The sequence below is a fragment of the Maniola jurtina genome, chromosome 17 (genome assembly GCF_905333055.1).
Source record: "Maniola jurtina chromosome 17, ilManJurt1.1, whole genome shotgun sequence".
NCBI classification, from domain to species: domain Eukaryota; kingdom Metazoa; phylum Arthropoda; class Insecta; order Lepidoptera; family Nymphalidae; genus Maniola; species Maniola jurtina.
This window is the reverse complement of record NC_060045.1, coordinates 12,712,002-12,735,615: the sequence shown is the minus strand read 5'-3', so window position 1 is coordinate 12,735,615 and position 23,614 is coordinate 12,712,002. Positions and strand designations below refer to the sequence as shown.

At 37.5% G+C, this 23,614-nt stretch overlaps 1 protein-coding gene across 2 annotated transcripts in view; it reads right to left on the bottom strand.

Annotated features, from left to right (window-relative positions):
* Positions 1 to 23,614, bottom strand: part of LOC123873725 (stress-activated protein kinase JNK) — a 107,145-nt gene that overhangs the window by 57,914 nt on the left and 25,617 nt on the right. For both annotated transcript variants that reach the window (XM_045918737.1, XM_045918738.1), the window contains exon 3: positions 3,525 to 3,554. The gene's annotated coding sequence lies outside the window, so the exon portion shown is untranslated. The remainder of the gene's footprint in view (positions 1 to 3,524; positions 3,555 to 23,614) is intronic.

The following is a 23,614-nucleotide window of genomic DNA, read 5'->3' as shown; positions in this document are numbered from 1 at the left end:
GCTCTCTCTGATACTGACAGAGACAAAAATCTCTTACGGTCTTTAACTATTTTGTGTCCTCAACCAATAACAAACATATTTTCAAAAATCATTTGAAGTTCAGTTCGAAAATGTTTTCGACAACACTCGAAATTCATTTAGGAAACATTAATTCGTTTGTGATTGGTTGGTGACTGAAAATGATTAACGCCCACTGAGATTTTTGTCTCTATCATTTGTATGAGATGACGTAACAGAGAGCGCTATAATATCTTCATTCCAATCAATTATACAAATACAAAATATGTTTACTAGTTAGAAAAATACTTTTGGACTCCGTACATACACAAATCACTTTTAAAACAAAATCTCATAAATATGGTACACGTAACAAGCACAAGCTACAATTAACTAAAGCTAGGACTAATTATGGTACCAAAACTATACAGTTTGAGGGAGCGCTACTATATAATGACTTGCCAAAACACATATTGGAGGAAAAATCTTTTCCAAAATTTAAAACCGAGTTAAAAAAGTACTGTCAGACAATAGATTGATAGATAGATAGATATATATTTTAGTTTGTTAACTTAGGATATAGCATGTTTTGAAATATTATTATTGTATAAAGTCACCGTACCTTTAAAAATTATGTTTTATCTATATTTATATTTAGAATTATTCTTATATAAGTGAACATTGTTCTTCTGAGAAATAAAAAACTCTTTAAACCTATTCCGCGGATAAAGTATGTTGATCACTGAGTTACCGAATTATCCCACAGCTGGTCCTTTGCTTGCTACGAGCAGATACGACGGCCCTAAGAATACCAGTCCGCCCCCAAAACTTATGAGATGTTGTAAGAGCCTATATTAGGCTCTTACAACTTACAATATTGAATCATTTAAGTTTAAATAGGTTCGAAGGCGAGTCTATCTATACACACCATTAAAAACCCAATAACTTCGCATAATTGTACCTTTTAACCTTTACTTGGCTCGAGTGCTGGCAGATTGATTGCTGGAGGTTTCATTTCCGAAATTGAAAGAAAATTTCTAGAAAGCATCATCTACAGGCTTTTTTATAGACTGAAACTGGTATTTAGGTAAAGCAATAATAAGCTAAAATTAAATTAACTAAATTATACACATTATTATTAATATAAACCTATGTATTATTTTATACTTGCATTGCAATTCTCCGTCTTATATAATAGTTCTATAAGTTCTTCAGTATGGGTTACCTGGAAGAGATCACTGTATGGTGGATAAGGTCACCCTTTGTTTATAAGTCTCTCCTGTACTTTTATTTTTTGTAATATTATGGTTAGCAATAAAGATGTTTAAATTAAATAATACTTTGTTTCAAAATAGGTTTTCGATAATGGCATTCTAAAAATCAAACTCTGGCACTAATCGTAAAACTCGAATGGAAAGTGTTCTCTTTAAAATACAATCCAAAACGGCTAACACTTGAAGTCAGTTACATTAGTTCCAAGTATCAATAACAGTCAGACAGAAGTAGGTATCCAATAACAATTTTCAATTTGAGCCCTCACAAACTCTTATTGCTCAGTTTTACGAACCAAATCCACTCATTCCGAGATAACTTTAATGAAGTCCCACATTCGATTCCATACGAGCAATACCATCCCCGACTAGGGTGACCACACGTCAAGATTAGTCCTGACATGTAGATAAGCTTTTTGTCAGAGCTTCTGTCTATTTTTTTACATGACATTATGGAAACCCTACACAAATGCTAGTGACGCGAAAACTTAAATTATGTTTTGCAAAGTTAGCTACAATTCTGTACAGCACTTTGAACTCTAATAACTAAGTTACGTGTGTGTATTAGATGGGCAGAGAAAATGTTTATTAACAGTTTAAATCGCTAGGTCTATAAATTTGTGTTTGTATCTCTTTGACATAGACCGCGGAAAGAAAGAAAAAATTCGTAGAAATTCCACTCTACCGAAAACGGATTGGGTCAGCTTTAGTAATCTACTAGCTGTGCCCGCGACTTCGTTCGCGTGGAATGGGTCTCAGCGCGCTTTATATAGCCACGGACGCTCAGGCGCGAGGCGTGTAGTACGTACTCTGCATGTTAAAAATGTTCGCCGTGATTCTTTAAATTGACATAACTTTTTTATTTATGAACCGATTGACATGAAATAAACACTAAATGTTAAGTGAAGCTTACTACAATATATTAGTGAAAACCGTATCTAAATCGAATAAGCCGTTTCTGATATTAGCGTGCACAAACATACAGACAAACAGATAAAAAAAAATTAATTACAATTTCGGGTTCGGCATCGATATAATAACAACCCCTGCTACTTTTTTTATATATATTTCCATTGTAGAGACACCACTTTTCTACAATTTTATTATATGTATAGATAAGCTTTTTGTCAGGACTTGTCTATGTTTTTTTACAAAATAATATGGAAAACCTACACGAATGCTAGTGACGCAAAAACTTCAACGAAATTAGCTCAAATACAGCACTTTAAACTCTAATACCTGTGTATCATGTGTGTTTTTTGTATAGTTAAAGGCGCTGGGTTTAAAATTTGAGAATCTCTTTAAAAAAGATAGAAAGCAAGAAATGATTAACAGAAATTCCACTCTTGTGAAACTGGATTGGGTCAACTAGTTATAGAGAAGTTTTTGTCAGGACTTGCCCATTTTTTCATTTTATGGAAACCCTACACCACTACCAGTGATGCGGAAACTTCAATTATACTTTGCGAACTTAGCTCGAATTTTGCACAGCACTTTGAACTCTAATACCTAAGTAACATGTGTGTATTTTGCAGGCACAGGAAATGTTTATTAATATGAGTTTCCGTCTGTTTCGGTAACTGCGATCAAAGGTCGTTGACCGTAATTTCGGAAAACAGCCCGCGAGATTCGTATCATTGAATTACGGATATTATACCGGGGAAATCGGTTAGCTGGTAATCTCTGTTGTTCCGAGGATTACTTAGATTAGGTATACTTATTTTTTAAGTTGATTCACTGTGCGAGAAAACTTTAAGTAGTAATATTGAGTCAATCACAGTATGGACAAGTCCTAATAAAAATAATAAAAAACACAACCATTCTACCAAAAACGTATTAAAAAGTAAAAAAATCCCATTTGAAAATGACGGTATAGAGCCGCCATTTTTTTTTTTTTTGGATATAGCCAGTATACACCAAATCTGTTCAGGCATTTAGAAGTTACTAGCCGATGCCCGCGACTTCACCCGCGTGAATTTAGGTTTGTTGAAATCCCGTGGGAACTCTTTGATTTTCCGGGATAAAAAGTAGCCTATGTGCTATTCTAGGATATTATCTATCTCCATTCTGAATTTCAGCCAAATCCGTCCAGTGGTTTTTGGTTTTTGTGGTAACAAACATACACACACACACACATACAAACTTTCGCCTTTATAATATTATAGTGTGAAGTGTGATAGTGCAATAAATAAACTCATATACACATAGCCTGAAAATGATTGCGTAAAAATATATAAAAATGGTATAAAAACTTACCAAATTAACTTCCTGTGAAGTAAATTGTATCTGAAACAAAAGAAAACATTATCTGTTAGATTACGATATTTAAGGCGTGACGTGAAATCAAAGAGACCTAGTCGTTTAGCAGCAATTGGTTGTTATAGTACAATCTTTAAGAGGGCTCTCTCCGTCACTCGTTTCATACAATCGTAGTTCCAATTTCATTTGAATATTAAGCAACCAAAGTCCATGAAATTTTGCAGACATATTCTAGAACTAATATCTATGTCTGTGGTTTTCCAGATTTCTGTTAAAATATTCGGTTTCATGGTTACGCGGTCTTAAAAATTTTCATACAAATCTTTGAGCTCCTGTAATTTTAAAACTACATATTTTTAGAAAAATCTAAAACACCACAGACACAGATATTAGTTTCTAGAATTATGTCTGCAAAATTTCATGGACTTTGGTTGCTTAATATTCAAATGAAATTGGAACTACGATTGTATGAAACGAGTGACGGAGAGAGCTCTGTTAAGGATATTACGAAGTAAATATATACCCATCTATTGTACCTATATACCGTAGCAAGCCTGACGAGGATTTTAAAAGAAAAAGTTTCTTTGGCTCTTAAACATGACGACTCCTCTGAAAACTTTGAAGTGTTTGGCTCAAACGGACTTTTTATTGATTTCGCTAGGCGGAAAGAAATTCTGAGACGTGAATGGTTTATTTCGGTTGTTTTCTTTACAAAATATAATATTTCTAGATTAGGTCAACATTGATATAAGAAAAGTTTTGAAGATTCAATGTCATGAATTTTTAATTGATTTCAAGAAAGTGTGAGCTATATTTATCTGGAGACTGGAGTATTAATATAATCTCTTCGACAAATAGATATACGGTATGCTTACTGCAGTTATATCGTATACGGCTATTGTTTTCAATAACACTACACTCAAGAGTCATTGGTTGTTTTGGTATTCAATTTATTAAATTCAATTGTAGGTAAAAGCAAATGCGGTGCTTTCATCCCACGAATGAATGCAAAAGCGATCAAAAGCATCGATATCCCGAATCGATTGCACTCGGCGAATCCATCATCTCGATTAATTTATACCGAGTCACAAAGGGAAAGGCAAATAGTTCCAGAGTACTGGCTCATCCGACTAATTGGATCCGGTTATGTAGAGAAGCCGTGATATTCTAGTGGCTAAGACTTTGGCGTCCAATTCTAGGGGGCCTGGGGTTCGATCCCGGGCAAGCATCTTTATCTTTTAGAAGTTATGTGCGTTTTAAGCAATTAAATACCATTTGCTTTAATGGTGAAGGAAAAAGAAGGGTTTAGGTTTCACACATCTTTGAAAACATCATAATGAACTCTCAGACTTTTCAGTTTGTCTCTCAAACATTCTCGCGATGTTTTCCTGCACCATTAAATCAAGTGATAATTGTTTAAATCGTACGCGACTCCGTGAAAGTTAGGGTGCGTGCCTGGGATCGAACCCCGAATACGAAGCCGAAGTTTTCAACCACTAAGCTTTCACTAAACACTACTTCTCCTTTCTAACCGACTTAAAAAAGGTGGTGGTTTCTGGACCGATTTAGAATTTTTTATATATTAGAGAGGAATGCAAAAGAATCGAGATCCGTAATCGATTTTACGGATCTATTATTATACGGAGAGTCACAAAGGGAAAGGCAAATAGTACGTATCGGACTACGGCTCCATTCCACTAATTGGATCAGGCTATGTGATTTAAGTGTAGCGCACTTGACGGCAAATACAATGGTAGACTACAAAAATCATTCATTTTTATTTATTGTCCTAGTCGTCAAGTGCGAGTCGGACTCACACACGAAGGGTTCCGTACCATCGTACATAGCTTAACACTGTATACATTTAATTTTTTTTATTTGCATTTTGAAATACGCCATCTTGGTTTTTTTATTATTTGTTACTAGAGGATGCCCGCGACTTCGTCCGCGTGGATTTAGGTTTTTAAAGATCCCGTGGGAACTGTTTGATTTTCCGGGATGAAAAGTTGCCTATGCCAATCACAGGGACGCAAGCTACCTCGGTACCGAATTTCATACGAATCGATCAAGCGGATGAGTATTTAGGAATCCCGCGGGAACTGTTAGTTTTTCCGGGATAAAAAGTAGCCTATGTCCTTCCCCGAAATGTATCCTAAGTCTATACAAAATTTTATTAAAATCTGTTTAGCGGCTGAGCCGTGAAAGCGTAGCAAACAGACAGATAGACAGACACTCTTTCGCATTTATAATATATATATTATAGTAGCATTTATATTATAGTATGGATTATTATAGCGGCAATAGAAATCCACACTCTGATTTCAACTCTCTTCCTATTACAGTTGACGAGATGCAGCCCGCTGACAGACGCGGACAGTAAAAGCTTAGTGCTAGGGTCCCGTTGGCACCCTTCGGGTAAAAAAAAAAAAAAAACCCTAAAAGTTGAACGGTAAATCAAACTAACTTGTCAAACCTATAAACAGCTATAGGCCTGCTTATCAATTATTATTTAGAGCACATAGCGACCAGTAGGTACCGTCAGCTTCCATCATAACCACATCAAAGGTAGATTTACATGCCACATAATAACCTCATACATATTCAGATCTACGGAGGGTAGGCCAAAACACGGGATTGGCGATATCAACCAGACACAGAGTAAACAGTTGATATGGAGAGATTAGGTTGCCTGTTTAATCAATCAAGCTGATTTAGGGAATTCCATTAGGCTGTAAAGTTTGAACGCACTTAGGATCACAGAATACTAAAACTTAATTTAAACGTTTTCAAATGAATTGATGCCTCGCAGAAACCTATTAACTCATTGAACTAGGCAAAATATGCAACAGTTCCAAGTTTACTGTAATTCCTTCTTAACTTCAGTATCTCCTACTCTGTCCTTTCCACAAATCCCTATACTTAAGTAGAATAGAAAACAGGAAGTTTTTCTCAATTTATATTTAACCTTAGATCGACGAGTATCTAAAGTATTTAACTATATCTAAACAAAAAATCACGTCAACCCGTTGCTTCGTTGCTACGTGATAGATGAACAAACGAATAAACCAACAAACAAACACTTTCACGTTTTCTAATATGGGTAGTGATGACTGAGGTATTCTTAGAAAAAAAACTCTACAACCTAAATCTTCAATAACTGTATCTGGACTAGATATATCCGCAGTAATCCACTTCACTAGATTCATTACGTCTGCTTCAAAAGTATCGATTATGTACAAACATTTTCATCAACTCTCATTAGTTGAAATTGCTAGAATTTCAACTAGTGAGAGTTGATGAAAATGTTCGATCTATAGAATCTATTCGCGACGAGCTTCACTCGAAAACATACCATTGATTCAAACTACTCTTATGAGTGAATACAAAGAAAATTCTTGCATACTAGGTGTTAAATAATGTCCGTAACATCCCGCCAAGATGAGGTTAGGGCCAATGCGTAGATGCACCAAAAAAAATTATGAGCTTCGTAGTATGATACCCGTGGGAGATATGAGTGTTTAAATGATTTTTTTAAGTATAAGGTGACAACCCTACAAACAGCTGATTACAGAAATGAACTCGTAAAAAACTGTGAACTCGAAGGACCGTTTGACCGCTTGGTAAGTAGCAGAGACAACGAAAGAATCTATGGTCCTAACTATTTGACTCAATATAGATACCTCATTTGTCATGTTCCAAGATTTATTAACTATGCTGCATACAAGGCTGCATAGCAATTTTTGAGGGTCTCTATCATTAAAAAAGTTACAAGTTAAGTGATAAGTGATAACGCATTCTTAGGTGGAAGCGGGCTAACCTGGAATGGGTTTGGCAGTTTTTATTAAACCCATACCCCTTTGGTTTCTACACGGCATCGTACCTAAAACGCAACCAGGGAGGTTGTCAAAATCTATCAAGACGTGAGGTTTTCCTCTGTGACGTGAGACCGAAAGTAAAATCTTCCACAATAAATAATAAAAGTTGTAGGGTGCGCTATGATTAATTCAACAGTATTGGAAAGCATTTTTCGTATCCTTCACCGATGTAGCTAGAAGGGCGAGTAAATATTTTATAGTCTCTATATTACTGAGGACAAACTATGTATATATTTTACCATACAGACACGCACACATACAAACTTTTGCCGTTATAATATTAGTGTGATATTTAAACACAAAGAAAAGTGCATGATATTCGTAAAGGTATAGGTTAGGTTAGGCCTAGTTCTGGTTTAGTATGGTGGAAGCCTTCAACCGTGGCTACCACCCTACTGTTACCACCCTACAGGTAAAGCTGTGACGACAAGCGATTTAGCGTTCCGGTACGATGCCGTGTAGAAACCGACCAGGGTATGGGTTTAATGAAACTATATGGTAGTTTCATTAAACCCCTTTCAAGTTAGCCCGTTTCCATCTTAGACTGCATCATCACTTACCATCAGGTGAGATCGCAGTCAAGAGCTTACTTGCTGGAAGAAATCTCTTTAGAAATAAGCATCTCCAGTGTAACTTAATTTATTATTACTTTGCAACTACAATTTTAGTAGATGAAAACAAAAAATAACTTGTATCAGAATTTAAAAAAGTTTAGGCTGGATCGGTCTGGCATGGAATACCTACTGCAGACACTTTTTTTTTTTTTGCTTTAAAAAATAAAAAATATTAGCCATGTTAAATGACTAATATTCCCCTTTCCTCTCCAACTAAGCGTCAGGCTTGTGCTAGGAGTAGGTACGACAATAGTGCAACGGGCGGGGTTTGACCTTTCGGTTTTCAGTCCACTCCTTTACCGGTTGAGCTATTGAGGCTCAACCGGGAAAGGAAGGTATTTGGGATGGTTCTATGCCTATCCTGAGTGCTAGAAGTTAGTTAGTGTGGTTAGAGAGTTAGAATATACACGGAAAGTAAACCATTTGCGATAACGAGGCCTTCCAGGAAGCCTAAGCGATTTGTTTCGCGGATAACGTTACACCCTGATTGATCGACGACGTGCGGTTACTTACACCGTGTTTTGTAAGTCTTCACTGTGCTGATTTGCGTTTTAATACCATAGAGTATTTTACACCAAGCGAGCCTAAAATCAATCAAAAAAGTTTAATTTTAAGGTTCCATAATTATCTCAAAAAGAAAAAAAAAGGAACCCTTCTACCCTTGACCGGTTGTTTAGAAAAAGGTTAAAAATGAGTTGACAGTACTCTCATACTATTAAATACAGTTCGGGCTTCGGCCGTGGCTAGTTACCACCCTACTGGCAAAGTCGTACCGCCTAGCAATTTAGCGTTCCAGTACGATGCCGTGTAGAAACCAAAGGAGTATGGGTAAAAAACCCATACTCCTATCAGGTTAACCCGCTACCATCTTAGTCTGCATCACCACTTACCACCAGGTGAGATCGCAGTCAAAGGCTAACTTGTATCTGAAAAAATAATAGACTAAGTTATAGTAGGAGACTACAGCGTCATGCAGCCGCTTTATTTTATAAAACACGTTATGTACGCGACGATGGCGTTGCCGAGAATTATTCAACGGCACGGTTGCATGAAGCTCCCAAGTATCTACTGTGTATTTATTTAGTGAGAGCACACACTAGCGACTTTATGTTGTTGCTGCTTGATACGTCGACACTCGGTATAATCTTCTTTGAATTTAGTTTCATATTGTTAAGACATTGTTCAAACGGGACAAATATCGGACAAATTATATAGGTTATTTAAAGTAATTATTAAGTACTTTATTACTAATCGCTAATTTTATGCAAAAGATGAACAAATTAGTTTTCTTTCTTTCCTTCTTTCAAAAACAGAAAATTATTCTGGTATATTATATGGTTAGAATGGAAATAACAGCATATGACTCGTACAGATTTTCCATTTCACGCTTCAAATAAACGTTCAGTTCATTGCCTATGCCTGTACATTTTTCCTGTGGGAGCTGAGATAGGCAGATAGGCACTTATCATGGCGCATCAGGGAGCGCGGCCAGGGTTGCCATCTTAAAGTCAATAAACTAGGACAAGATGCTAGAAAAGTCCGGTTTTTTTAAATAAAAAATAACGAACAAACGCACAGGCGTGTCACCTAATGTAAAGTGATTACCGCCGTCCATGAACATTTGCCGCACCAGGGGAGCCTCGAACATTGTGTTCTATTTTTGAACGTAATATCTATCGGTTGTTGTTGTTTAATCTACCAGTAATAATTACCTGAATAAATGAGAATTGCTCTTATTTATTTATTTGTTTATAAAACAAATAGTTTATGGACTACACAAATTTCCCTTATTTTACCCCCTTAGGGGTTGAATTTTCAAAAATCCTTTCTTAGCGGATATCTAAGTCACTTTCTCTCACCCCGTTCCATCCAGTAGTTTGAGCTGTGCGTTGATAAATCAGTCAGTCAGTCAGTCAGCTATCCCTTTTATGTATTTAGATATTTTAAGCGTTGGTAACAATTTCATTTAAAAATTAAACCTTCTCCAATGACTAAAATTTAAAATCCGGACAGTATTCAGAACGTTAGAATAGAACAGAATAGAAATTATTTATTTGCATAATGTGTGTTACAAAAGCTAATATATATGATTACAAAGTTCAACACATTAGCCGTAGTGGCACACAAATATTGCACGGACGGCGCTGCACGGACGCTCCCCGGACATCTATCTATCGGATAATCTAGGACAAATGTTTAGAAATTCGGACGAATGGTAACCCTAACTGCGCGGGTAAGGCGCATCATTATTGTTCTGAATATTTATACTCACCCCTTTCACCCTCCGGCGAGACAGAGATAAAACTATAAAATCGTGCCATCTCCCTCAGTTTCACCTGTACGGAACCGTGTGATTTGCATTTTTAATTAAGAGAAATTGTGGATTTAAGTACTCGGAAAATATGGAATGGACTTTTCCTTCATTCTTGCTTTTCGTTTTCTTTGCCCGGTGTTTGTTTCCTGCGTTGAAAAGAGTTGGAGTTGCTTCACAAATTAACGGGATCATAACAATAAGTTTTCTTAATGTTAAGTAGATATTTTTTGTTTTGTTTGAGCTTTTGTTTTAGTTTTTGTTAGTTAAGTAATTCGTCGGTACAGCTTTGCCCTGTATAAAAGTTAACAAGCAAGCAAGTTTAAGTATTTATTTTGAACAAGGGAAAATGAGGATAAATAAACATTAAACATATTGCATACTAGCTTATTCCCGCGAGTTCGCCCGCGTGGACTACAAATCCTTATTTTACGCCCTTAGAGGTTGAATTTTCAAAATTCCTTTCTTAGCGGATGTCTACGTCATAATATCTGCATGCCGATAGGCTATTTCAGTCTGATCTATCCAGTAGTTTGAGCTGTGCTTCGATAGATCAGTCAGTCAGTCAGTCAGTCAGCTTTTTCTTTTATATAATTATAGATTTCAAAATTGAATCAGGAGGGGTTCAATCCAATTCTCTTTTAAACATATTATTTATAAAAATAGCCTATTTAAGATTGTGATTATAAAAATAATCCCCGGCTAAGTTTCTTGTGGACGTATTGTCAGAACAGAAGCGTTTGGTTCATGAGATATAGCCCACTAACAGACAGACGGACGGAAAGCAGAGGCTCTCACTTGCACGACACAGCTCCCGCGCGGTAAAATAATGAAAGGGTCCAGTTTAAGAAATCAGCTCTAGTATCGACTGTAACTCACAAATTAGTCAATACTAGAGCTAAATTCTCAAACTGGACCTTATCAAGAAAAGATTTTTATATATACACGTGGAAATGATACTGCCATTGTCGCAACTAGAATGCTATAAGCCTACTTTGTCGTATTAGTTTACAAATTGCGAAAAACCAAATAAAATTTGAATTTTGCGGGCAGATCCGTCGCTTGCTCCTTAATGAGTTACGACTTTATGTAATTAGATCCCGTTGGCATCTTTCGAGTACAAAAGCCTTAAAAAGTTGTTAAGGTAGCTTACGTGGTCCACGAGTGGGTATGTTATGAATAAGGCTCGACATTTTCCGCAACGCCTGAATCGGAACGTCCTTGTACGAGAAACAGGGGGACTTCGATACACGTGTAACGACTGAATTACATTTTTAGGGTTGCGTACTTCAAAAGGAAAACAGAAACCCTTATAGGATCATTTCGTTGTCTATCTATCTCTCTGTCTGTCTGTCTGTCGTATCTGTCAAGAAACATATAGGTTACCTACTTCCCGTTGACCGAGAATCATGTAATTTGGCAGATACGTAAGTCTTATAGCAAAAGTAACGGAAAAAATCCGAAAACCGGTGTTGTTAGGCATTGACAATAACCTTATTGTAGCTGCAACATTAGGTAGACAGACAACATCAAACAAGTAGCAGGGAGCCGCTGGATTCAGGCAGGACAAGACCGTGTGTGGCAGTGGACGTCTATCCGTTGATAATGATGATGATGATGATAATATTCATTAAAATTAAACGTAAACTACCTTTTGTAATTATGGAACAATCTACATTATCCTGTCTGACTGGTTTAAGGCCAAAGGGCGGGATCGGCACGGACTTCAACAATTTATGACTACAATTAAGGAGGGACAGCTTGCGAAGGTTCTATCCCTGTCAAATACAATAATCGTTGGTAAAACCTGATGTTAGAAAACGCTATTAAATTAATTCTTATTCGTAGTGAATTACGAGTATAAGAAATTATATTAAATGGGTCATGTTGCCTGGAAAAAAATGATAATCAAAGAAATCCTCATAAGAAAGCTCAGAGTCACTCAGAATAGAACCATAAATAAGGAGACCCGTAGGAGAACCAGAGTAACCGACATAGCCCAACGGGTTGCGAACGTGATGTGGCAATGGGCAGTTCGAAAAAACAATAATCTTTAGGTTCCCAAAATGCTAGAATGGCGGACCTCGCACCAGAAAGCGCATGGTAGAAAGGCCCCCTAATCAAACAAACATCAAACATAGAAGTACCTAAAAGAAACCTATGTCAAGCAGTGGACGTCTATTGGTTGATTTTGACGATGAATGTATGTATTTACCTAAAATAAGCCCCTTTGTTCGTACACTGCGTATGGAATACGACATGACCTACATCAGAACATACAAAAACACTATTCATTGTGGCTACTTCGTACACCAGCCTCGTAAAAACAATACAATTTCCCAACCCTATTTCTCTTCACGCGAGGGCCTACACTGCTATTTCGAGAACCTTCTAATTGGCTTCGTTTTCACATCTGCGGGTTCCGTGGCCGTTTCATTATTTTTGTTGGCACATAACACATTGGGGTAAGATTTATTACGATGTACTTGTGTTGGGGCTGTTTTAACGACAACGGTACTTGCATGATGGCTACTTTTTGTCCCCGAAAATCTACGAGATCCGACGGGATTTAAAAAAAGACGAAGAAATTGCGGGCATCATCTATTTGGTACGGAGATGGATTGCATCCCGGAGACGGGCATAGGCATTTTATCCTGGAAAATCAAAGATTTCCCACGGTATTTTTGAAAATACTAAATCCAAACAGACGAAGTCGCTGGCTAAAATGAATCCGTCAGGTCTCAAATAATAAATAGCTTTGATCTCCCCCTATTTCGTAGTCTATGGCTAACTAGGTACTTACCTACTATTAATGCCTGAAAAATCCAGACACTAGACAGATAAATCAAAAATTTTACCTTTACACAAAAACCTTCCACTCAGTTCATTCACCCTTAATTTGAATACGACTCAAAGCAGACATAATTGAAGGGGTTAAATTCGCAGAACGTAGTCAAAAATCTTTGTTTTTTCGGTTTTACAGTCGACGTCCACGCTTTCCAATTAGTGGTATTAAAATTGCTTTTTAAATCTTAAACCCGGCGTACTGCAAGAACGAAACGGGTAGAGAAAAGAGATGTTGTTAATTGAAACGGCATGTTCTAATTTTAGATTCTGTAAATGGCATCCCTATATCAATTTCTCTTGCAACAAGTGTAAATTAAAAATTTATAACACCCCCGACGATCCAAAGTATTTGAGTTTTCCAAAACATCATTTTCAAATAAATAATTATGTATTTAGGCAACGTCCATCTTGACAGCTTGACATTTGTCTATTGACATAATATTATGAACCTAACGGTTATCTAACCTTCTTTTCTACAAGAAAACTAGAAAAGAGCTGATAACTCTTAAACGGCTGAACCAATTTTTTTAGATTATAGCTAAGAACACTCTCGATCAAGCCACCTTTCAAACAAAAAAAACTAAATTAAAATCGGTTCATTCGTTTAGGCGCTACGATGCCACAGACAGATACACAGATACACAGATACACAGATACACAGATACACAGACACACAGATACACAGATACACACGTCAAACTTATAACACCCCTCTTTTTGGGTCGGGGGTTAAAAAAGGAAAAACAATAATAACCTAAAAGGAGTTTTTAGGGTTGCGTACCCGAAGGATGCACACGGACCTCTAACTATTAAGCTACTAAGCCTCCGCTGTCCGTTCATCCATCCATCTGTTTGTCAGCGGGCTGTACCTATCTCGTGAACCGTAATGGGTAGAGTTGAAATTTTCACAGAATGTGTATTCAATTCTAGGTATGGAACTCGAAAAAGGAATAAATAAAACATATTTTACATGAGAATTAAGTCTAAAGTTAAGCTTTTTAAAGTTTTAGACATTCACTTAGCGCTTGTGACGTAGGCGGCGATACAGAATCGGCACAAGTGTGGGAGTACACGCTTCAAGTCTTAACTTGGAACTTGGCGGCACAAGTACTAGGAAATTGTTTTAAAATAACGAGGAAATAAGTAAAAGCGCTGTTTCTATTCTGCACTATGTGATTTTCTTTTTTAGGGTTTGTAGCGTGATTATATTATACTTAAGAAGGTATTCGTAAAATAAAGACAGTTGTGTCAGGCTCTATTACTAGGTTTTATTACAATATGGTGGCAGCGATGGGAGGAGGTGTCAACGACGAACGTGACTCTATTACTAAGCCTTCGCTGACCGTCTGCATATCTATCCGTCTGTTCGTCTTTCTGTCAGCGGGCTGTATCTCATGAACCATAATAGATCAAGAGTCTAAAGTTTCAGTCTGTATTTCTATTGCCGCTATAACAACAAATAATAAAATTTCAAAATAGCTATATATACATTTTACAAAGAGTACAGTGTACTTGTAGTGTTTGTATGATGGTAATTGGTACGGAACCCACTTGTTGACTTGCCGCACTTGACCGGGTTTTGATTATTACACTTGTGTACAAAACCGTTTGAATTTTTAATTAAATACGACGTTTGTTCAACATAACTCTGACAAATGTGAGATGTTGTTTGGCTTTTAAAAAGTCATAAAAACCGGGTGGTTTTCAAACCGTGCCGCATTACCAAAGAGGGTACATTCAAAGGAAAGTAGAGCGCAAGTAATTAATGGGCGGTTGAATCACTGAATAGCAACAGCCAGGCCGAAATGTGTCACGGCTGATTACCATACAGTTTTAGAAGCTACTGTCGATGAGATAAAACGGTACCTACTAGGTAATTACTTGGCCACAGATACAGCAGAAAGATCAAAAGGACTCTTTTAAACTAGTCCTTTCCTTTCCTTCTTTTAAGGGTTGTGTACCTCAAATTGGAAAAAGGAACCCTTATAGGATCACTTAGTTATCTGATATCTGTATGTCAATCGTGTCTATCAATTCGGGGGAATTAAAATCTATAGGGTAGTTCCCGTTAACCTAGAATCATGAAAAAAGGCAGGTAGCAATATATTATTTTTTAATTGTTAATATAATATAATTAAAGGGTAAATTCCGAAAACCGTGAATTTGCGGTTACATCACAAAAAAATTAAAAAGTGCTACGACGAAGCAATATGTTCACTAACTCACATCATAGATGTCGCTGTCCGTCATTAAACCTATTTATGCCCCGCGGTCCCTGAGGTCACAAGTGCACGGTAAGCTAAGTGTGGGTCACAGACCACCCCCTATTTTCTATGGTGTGGGTATAGTGTTATTTCCTGTACGATGGTACGGAACCCTTCGTGTGCCAGTCCGACTCATGCTTGACCGATTTTTTCTTATTTAATTTTTTTAATTACTATTTGTGTTTATTCTGTCTGTATATTGAAGATTTGAGGCTGGCCATCGTATAATGTTAGTAGATAAAAGGTAAGCTGAATTCGTGAATCTTCGTAGCGCCATCTGAGGATCACAGCTTTTGATTGAGCAAGGGCATCTAAAAATTAATAGAACTACTCAGTGGAGTAATTTCTAGCTGATTGCCAAGGTGAGTTCATGGTGTTGTAGTTTCTGACCTAACCTCTAGACACCTCCAAAGTCATGTGTTCGCAATGAAAGTCAAACACAAGGTGTAAATATTAGAATTCGATCGCCGGCACCTTTAGCGGTTTTCAGACATGACAAAAACTGAAAAGAATTGATACAAGTATTCGGTTCAAATGAGAAATGTATTTGCAGAGTACATATAAAGCCAATATCTTGTAATTTGATCGCATCGTGCTAAAGAATCACTGCCAATTTACCTTGTAATTTGATCGTGCATCAGCATCAATGTAAATAGGACATGAGATCTGAATTTTACGACATTTTTTTATGCCCATACAAGTTAGCCCTTGACTGCGATCTCACCTGGTGGTAAGTGTTGATGCAGTCTAAGATGGAAGCGAGTTAACTCGGAAGGGGTATATAATAGCCACAGAAGAAGCATCCCACCCGACGAAACATGCCAACGACATCAATACTTTGGGTAATAATATAGTTAAAAGGGAGCGACCGCGGACATGTAAACAATAGGGAACATAGAGCGATAGAGGCTGTGTTTATTTAGAGGGCGGGCGGAGTGGGGAGAAATACTAGTCAACTAGCTCAGACATTAAAATATAACTAGATGATACCCGCGATTTAAGTATAGTACGCGACAGGTTGAGATGGCAATCGGGGAATGAGGCGGGGGGAAGCCCCGTACACCCACACGTCACCCGCTCACCCGCAGCGAGTATTAGCGCGAGCACTGTGCGGGGCGTCCCCACCCCGATTGAAGTCCCAACCTGTCGCGCACTATAGGTTTACTAAAAATGACGTAGAAGCTTTTGATTTTACAGGATACAAAGTAGCCTTTGTCCATTTCCGGGACACAAGCTATCTCTGTCCAAAATTTCATCAAAATCAATAGAGGTGCGAACATTGGACCTCTCGGGTGGTGGCCTAATAGAGTGATAATAATCGTGATTTGATGCATTCGTGACTCATTTGATGTGTTTTTAACCCCCGACCCAAAAGAGGGGTGTTATAAGTTTGACATGTGTATCGTTGTATCTGTGTATCTGTGTATCTGTCTGTGGCATCGTAGCGCCTAAACGAATGAACCGATTTTAATTTAGTTTTTTTTGTTTGAAAGGTGGCTTGATCGAGAGTGTTCTTAGCTATCATCCAAGAAAATCGGTTCAGCCGTTTGAAAGTTATCATCTTTTTTCTAGTTACTGTAATCTTCACTTGTCGGGGGTGTTATAAATTTTTAATTTACACTTGTTATGAGTTGTTTCCTAAAAAGATGTCTTGATTTCTAAAAAGAGCCTGACGATAGGGTAGGTGCTAAATTGCTTGCACATTAAATGATTTTTAACTTATTTTTAGTCTGTTTAAAAATCATCTCTGTCGAGTCAGTCGTCTTGCCAAGATTTTCATTAAAACAAAAAGATTAGAAATAAAATTTCTCGTAGCGAGCCTCGTAGCACTTGGAAAAATAGTTGAATAATTTTACAATCCATTGCACGTTCCACGCATGAAAGCTTCTCATAGACTTTTCTCCAAAATCATAACTCACTTCCCCATATTAGTCATTCCGGTCTGCAAGCTCAATTTGGGATCGCCGTGTTTCACCGGTTTAGGGCCGCGAAGAGAAACTGACAGCCGTGTGATATATTGCTGATTAGCACCGGTCTGGGGAGAATCTCTAGAGAGACCCACCGTTTTATATTTGAAAAACCGGCCAAGTGCGAGTCAGACTCGCGCACTGAGGGTTCCGTACTCGGGTAATTTTCCGACATTTCAGTTCTAAGTATGAGGAACCCCCAAAATTTATTGTTTTTTTTCTATTTTTCAGTGAAAATCTTAATGCGGTTCACAGAATACATCTACTTACCAAGTTTCATCAGAATGGTTCTTATAGTTTCGGAAAAAGTGGCTGTGACATACGGCAGACAGACAGACATGACGAATCGATAAGGGTTCTGTTTTTTGGCATTTGGCTACGGAACACTAAAAACGGTCATAAAAACTGAATTCACCATTTTTCTATGAATATACGATAAGCTCTATTGTTTGTCGGGGTTGTTTACGTTTAGAGCTATTTCAAACCTCTATAGCCTAATAATTTGAGGGTCGGACTGGAATTCAAAGGTGGCTCTTACCTACATAAATTGTGTTTTTATTTTACAAAGATAGGTATTTCTTTCTAGATATCCAAACAGTATACACTAATATTATAAAGGCGAAAGTTTGTGTGTATGTGTGTGTGTATGCATGTTTGTGACCTACTCCTTCACGCAAAAACTACTAGACGGATTTGGCTGAAATTTGGAAAAGAGATAGATAATATCCTAGATTAGCACATAGGCTACTTTTTATCCCGGAAAATCAAAGAGTTTCGCCGGGATTTCGAAAAACCTAAATCCACGCGGGCGAAGTCACAGGCATCGGCTAGTCTGTGAATAAAAATAAAGTCTGAACTTTAGTTTAGGGCCAAAAAAACTTTAACTTAATATATTTGTATCAGGGTTATTTCTTCTGGCAAATCCCCAAAGAGCACTTTGAAATTCATACTGTGTATTCTCAACCGCTAAAATGAAAAATAGCAAACCGATTCACTCTGCTTTAAAAAGTTCGGTCTAGACGGCAGACGTCTCGGATACTGCGCTGATATACATCAGAAACGTGTCCCGAGGCAAATACAGATTGCATGTATTGCCAGTTAGACGGACGTGTCGCAGACAGGAGTAAAATGCAACTTTCTTTACCCCCGACCCAAACACTTATAACACCTCTCTTGGGTGTTATAAGTTCGAAGTGTGTATCTGTGTATCTGTCTGTGGCATCGTAGCACCTAAACTAATGAACCAATTTTAATTTAGTTTATTTTGTTTAAAAGGTGGCTTGATCGAGAGTGTTCTTAGCTATAATCCAAGAAAATCGGTTCAGCCGTTTGAAATTTATCAGCTCTTTTCTAGTTACTGTAACCTTCACTTGTCGGGGGTGTTATAAATTTTTAATTTACACTTGTTAACTTATAAACTAGCTGCAATCAGACCTGCTAGCAAGTGATGATGCAGCCTAACATGGAGTGTGCTTGTCAAGAAAATGCTTATTTACTCTTTACTTGAAGGTACGTCCATATTAAATTTAAGGGGGAAACTGATGCCGGAAGGGCGTTCTATATCGTATTAGAATTAGGTACTAGAAATTCGTATTAGAACGATTATATCATTCGGGTCCGTGGAATTATGACTACGTACTTTCTTAAAATATTCTGTGCCAACTAGCGATTGCCCACGGTTTGGCACCCGTGAGAATTTCGGAAAATCTTATTTCTTGTCTACATCATAAAGGGAATCAAGAGAAACAAGGTGCAAAATTTCAGCTTTCTAGGTCCAAAAGCTTCAGGAGGACACGCACCTTTAACTTTTCGGACTTTGTGCGTTTCAATGCTTTAACGCTGCAGGCTTGAGAGTTCTCCATGGTGTGTGCCGCACTTAGCCAGTGTGGCGGACTATGGTCTAAAGTCTAAACCCTTCTCACTCTAAGACCCATACTCAGTAGTGGGCCGGTAATGGTTTGATCATGATGATGATGATTAAAGATTCTACCAGTGTTTGTCTGCAACCACGGCATCTTACACATCGAAATAATTTTAATGACGCCAACTGTTAGCACAGTATTTCCAGAACTATATATTTCTACGACGTTGTGCGAATGACGTCATACAAGCTTTTGAGTTTGGGTCTGTAGCTATTTCTATGCTAAAATTCAAATATAGCAAAGCGATTCACTCTATTTGATAAATTTCGGTCTAGACGTTGTACGTGTAGGATGCCAGGGTGAAATACACCGACAACGTGTCCCGAGGCCAATATGCGCCAATTGCGTAAAACAAGGACATGTCGCAGACAGGTGTCTTGTTAATGTAAAATCCGATTTTCTTAGTTGGGTACCTACCTGTAAACTGCGCTTTGATGCAATTCGCGAACTGGAAATTTTATAGGATTAGTAGACGACGAATTATTTTGTACTATGAGATTTACATGGAATCTAAAGAGGAGTAAAAGTGTAAAGCAATGCCCTAACGGGGTTTCGTGTCATGTAACTGCATAATATTATCATTATTTAGAAGGTTCATGAATGCAATGTATGAATAAATGATAATATAATCATATTAAAGCAAAGCGATTCACTCAGTTTAATCAATTTCGGTCTAGACGGTGTACGTGTAGGATACCAGGTGAAATACAACGTATCCCGAGGCCAATATGCGCCAATTGCCTGTAACAAGGACATGTCGCAGACAGGTGTCTTGTTAATGTAAAATCCGATTTTCTTAGTTGGGTACCTGTAGACTGCGCTTTGATGCAATTCACGAACTGGAAATTTTACAGGATTTGTAGACGTCGAATTATTTTGTACTATGAGATTTGTTATTCCCTACAAGAGATATGTCCAGTTGTGGACGTCTTTCAGTTGAAAGTGATGATTCTTTATATTCAGATTCTTCCGCATACAACTGTACTGATTTCGATTGCAACTGGCATTGTGTTGTTAATCCACAATCACATTTTAATATGAAAAGAAATAATATTTCTTCAAATCATTTCGATATTTTTTTTTTAAAGAAAACTTGTGAAGGATTCCCCAGGGACGAATTTCCAGACCAACGCTTGATAAAATATTGTGAATAGAAAAATTCCACCCTCTATCTTCGTTAACAAGTCAACCCTCAAGGTGATCGCTAATGGCTAGACATCTGGCGCCAGATAAATGTGAAACATTAATTTTTTGCCAAATCTTAGATATCTTTTTTCTTTTTTTTTTATAGACTAGCGCTTCGCTGCGGTCAGACCTGCTAGCAAGTGATGATGCCGCCTAAGATGACGCGTGCTTGCCTAAAAGATGCCTTTTCACTCTTGACTTAAAGGTACCCATATTAAAAATAGGGGGAAAACTTATGCCGGAAGGTCCATATCCTAACGATTCGGATTAGAAACGAGGATGCAAATCGCTTCGTACGTGTCCGTGGAATTTCAAATTCTTGCTATTGAATTTGCGACTTGCGGTTTGAATCTGTAGAAATTATTTTTTATAGATTAGCCCTTGGTTGCAATTAGACCTGCTAGCAAATGATCACATAAAATATTATAAAGGCGACCGTTTATGTGTATGTGTGTATGTTTGTTACTCTTTCCCGCAAAAACTACAGGGTGGATTTGGCTCTTTGTAATAGAGATATATTATACCCTGGATTAACACATAGGCTACTTTTTATCAAAAGAGTTTTTATCAAAAACAAGAGTTTCCACGGGATTTTAAAAAACCTATATCCATGGGAATGAAGTCGCGGGCATCGGTTAGTATAACATGAAGTAATAATTCCCACCCCTTTCACCACATGCCTCCTACATCCTTTCATATTATGCGTACACACGACGCGACGAACGTAGAAGATATATAGTACAACAAGGCATATATAGACATGTGAAATAGTCGATGACATCATTACGCGGGCTGGTGAGCTGAGCGCAAAAGCCTGCGGGCGTTGACGGTACGTGCGTACGTCTGTGCGTGTGCAGGGAACAATTGCGTAGGTATTCGTGATATACATACCAGCACGACCAACAGTGTCAAATAAATGTATATGAGTAGTTTATCCCCGCAACTTCGTCCGCGTGGACTACACAAATTTCAAAATCCTATTTTAACCCCTTAGGGGTTGAATTTTCAAAAAAACTGGCGTCTACGTCATAATAGCTATCTGCATGCCTTTTAGCCCGAACCGTCCAGTAGTTTGAACCGTGGGTAGATCATGGATGGATAGATCACTCAGTCAGCTTTTCTTTTTATTAAACGTCATTATTACTTCTAAATATAGTAATCATGATCCAACCCATCGTTGGCTCACTGGCCACGGGTCTCCTCTCAGAATGAAAAGGCCATAGTCTGCCATGCTGACCCAGTACTGATTAGCAGACTTCACATACCACAGAGAATATTATGAAAACTTTTAGGTAAGTATAGGTTTCCTCACATGTTTTGCTACACCGTTTAAGCAAGCAGTTGCTTAAAACGCACTTAACTTTGGAAAGTTAGAGGTGCGTGTCGGGTATTGAACCTCGGACCCCCCGATCAGGACGCGTTTTAACCATTAGGCTATCACCGCTTTTAAATACTTGCCTTTTTAACCCCCGACCCAAAAAGAGGGGTGTTATAAGTTTGACGTGTGTACCTGTGTATCTGTCTGTGGCATCGTAGCGGCTAAACAAATGAACCGATTTTAATTTAGTTTTTTTTAAATAATAGTGTCAGTTAGTTCTCATTTTCTTTGTTATTTAAACTAAGAATACCTTAAGATTAAACGCAAGCGTAGAATAACAAAACTTAGGTGCGCAGGTTACTCGTAATTAATTTAAGTTGTTTCAAGTTCCGGGGACGCAAGCTTTTACCCGCTGCCAGCGGGGAACTGCGCTGAGTTCAAAGAAATAAAAAAACATAACTTAGAAACAGTGAATCGTAGCAAAGTTCTGTCTCTATAGTGTAAGTATTGTTGATTTAGTTTGTTGCTAACTTACAAAGAGTTTTGTTCCTTTGTTAAATGGAAAAGGAAATAATAAATCGACATAAAACCTTGTTTATTGTGAAGCTTCTGCTGTAATTTTTAATATCTTTACTATCCATATTTAATATTATAAATGAGAAAGTGTATCTGTCTGTCCGTCTATCTGTCTGCTACCTTTTCACGGCCCACACCACCGAGAACATTATGAAGAACTTTCAAGCATGTAGGTTTCCTCACGATATTTTTCTTCACCGTTAAAGCAAGTGATATTTATTGCTTAAAAAAGCACATGACTTCGAAAAGTTACAGGTATCCGGGATCCAGGAACCTTGGACCCCCCGACTAAGATGCCAACGTCTTAACCACCAGTCCACCACCCTATCACCACTTGAAGTATATAACTTGACATTATTTACAGAAGCACGAACTGAATTATACTTAATAATAACGTTTTCTTCAAAGGATTTGCGAAATTGCTACAAAGGTAAAGGAGGAACAAATTGAATAAAAAATAAAAGCTAAGAGCCCCATTATCCACGTGGAAACTTCACTTTACGCGAACTCCTAAACTTTCGCTCTTGAAATTTTGCTCTTAATAAATAATTTAGTGATAAATTCTATAAATACTGATTTCCCCAGGGTGTCTTTAATACTAAAATGGCAGAAGTGAGAAGAATAACTACTAATATTATAAATGCGAAAGTATGTTTGTTTCCATCAATCACACCGAACAACATTTTTTGCGTAAATATAGTTAAAAACCTGGAGTGATATCGGCTACTTTTATTCCGGAAAATCAATGAGTTTCCGACGGGATTTTTAAATCTGAATCCACGCAGAAGTCGCGCGTATTATCTAGTTATACAATTCAACAATGAAGTATGTAGGAATTATGTGTGCTGGGCCCCCCGCCTCATACCCCGATTGCCATCTCGATATGTCGCGTACTAGAACCAGAATGAAATATATCTACTCACGTTAATAATGACTAAGTTAACTAATCATCATTTAATCTGCAAAGTGTAACTAAAACTTAATTCAAAGAAGCTTTACTTAATCCAAAAGTAAAATAGCTGAAAAGGAACCAGCAAATTAAATAACAAAAGTCAAGTTCTTAAGAAAACTTCATGAGCTAAGAAAACGTTCTTAAAACTTTGACTCTTGAAAGTTTTAAGTTTAATAAATGTAATTTAGAGAGTAAGTTTTAGAAATATGTAGTTAGTTACTGGGAGACTAATTCATGTTGTCATACCATGAGAGTT